We start from the raw sequence: 1,983 nt of genomic DNA on the forward strand, positions 1-1,983 counted from the left end.
CTGCCATATGGCAAACACAAGGTCGTGTGAAGGTATGGCTATATAAACAGTATAGATACAGCAAGAATAATATTTTCTGTATACAGTAAGATTGTGATAGAATAAGAAAGTCAGCCTATTTCTTCAACAGGTGTTTTAGCTCTCTTTAAGTGTGTCTGTAGGGATTTGGCCAACTGATTTTTAATGATATCTGACGTTTCTATGTGGGTTTGAAAATTATAAATCTTGGTTTTAGGATTTTCAAAAGGAAATTATCCATCAGGCAAGGTTCCAGTATGACATTACATTGCCATTGTAGCAGAATAATTTACAGTCAGGTGTAATTCAGTCATCAAAGCACCCTCATGAATGAGAAGGAGACATTTCCACATAGAAACAATGATACAATTTCTTCCTTGCCAGACTTCAGTGCAGTGAGACAGTGATGACTGAGTCAGCAATGAACAAGTTGTAGTGATCTTACTCAACTACATTTCAAGAAGGAAACTTTGCACTACTGCCCATTTTCCTCTGTATCCTTAGCCTAGGAACTTATCGGTGTGCAGAGCAGTTCTACAATCTTTCTCAGAATCTCTTTCACCTCCTTTTTCCTCAGACAATAGATTAGAGGGTTCAGTGCTGGAGTGAATACAGCATAAAAGACAGACACTATTTTGTTGAGGTTGAATGGATGAATCCTCCTGGGCTTGGCACATATGAAGAGAGTGGTAGAGAAAAAGATAACAACTACAGTGAAATGGGAGGTACAAATGGAAAAGGCTTTTCTCCTTCCCTGATCTGAAGGCATACACAAGATAGTTGACAAGATACAGCAGTAGGAGAAAACAATGATCAGGAGAGATACCAGCAGGATCACCAAGGCTAATGCAAAGTCCACTGCCTCTGCAAGGGACATGTCAGTGCAGGAAAGGTTCAGGACTGGAGAGACGTCACAAAAGAAGTGGTTCATGACTTGTTGACCACAAAATGTGAGGCATGAAATAAAAGACGCCTTGACCAAGGAAATGGAAAAGCCTCCTGCCCATGAGAGAATCGACAGCTGAAAGCACAACTTGTGGGTCGTGATGGCTGGGTAGCGCAGGGGATGGCAGACAGCCAAATAGCAGTCATAGGCCATTACAGCCAAGAAGACACATTCAGTGCACATAAGGGAGATAAAGAAGTATAACTGGGTCATGCAGCTGGAGAATGAGATGGTCATGCTCTGTGATCAGAACCCAAACAAAAGCCCAGGCAATGTTAGTGAGACATACCAAATCTCCAGGAACAACAAGTTCCCCAGGAAATAACACATGGGCTTTTGGAGGTGATGGTTCGTTTTCACCACAAAGATGGTGACTGCCTTCTCAGTGACTGTTACCGTGTAGGTGACCAGGAAGACCAGGTAAAGTAAGATCTGGACCTGCAGTCCATAGGAAAATCCCAGAAGAATGAACTCATTGATAGCAGTTTGGTTCTTCATTCCATATCGGGTGCCCACAGCTACCCCTGCAGGTGTCAAAGCAGAAGAAAAAGCAAATGTAAGACTTCCACAAAAGCAAGTTTGTGTGAATAATTAGGGCACTTCTAGTAAACAGTTTCCTGTGGAAACTTTTTACAAAGTAGAACCAACATTTCTTACAAGAAAGAAAGAAAGAGAGAGGGACACGTGTCTTTGTTTCCAATTACTTGTTAGTTTTCTTTCAGTAACAACACTGGAAAAACCAAACCAAAACTTAGCAAAAAAAGCTCCAGAAGACCTCTGTATCGCACACGGTTTTCCTGTAGGATGGAGTATGGAATAACAAAGAGACTTTGGCTGCTGACATTCACATTACTGAAAACAGCAGCACAAAAGTTCAGGTAGTATATAGATAAAAAAGGCTAAAAACATAGATGTAATACTAATTGAACATACAGTTTTGAAAATGTTGGACTTTCTTCATTTCCTATTAGGAAATTATCCACCTCTGTATTTTTCAGTGACAGCAGTGCGGTTTATCG

General features: G+C 40.8%; 1 pseudogene; it reads right to left on the reverse strand.

Annotated features, from left to right (window-relative positions):
• Positions 1 to 523: 523 nt before the first annotated feature.
• LOC104083011 lies at positions 524 to 1,462 on the reverse strand (annotated as a pseudogene).
• Positions 1,463 to 1,983: the final 521 nt, after the last annotated feature.

The sequence above is a fragment of the Fulmarus glacialis genome, unplaced genomic scaffold (assembly GCF_000690835.1).
Source record: "Fulmarus glacialis isolate BGI_N327 unplaced genomic scaffold, ASM69083v1 C13985517, whole genome shotgun sequence".
NCBI classification, from domain to species: Eukaryota; Metazoa; Chordata; class Aves; order Procellariiformes; family Procellariidae; genus Fulmarus; species Fulmarus glacialis.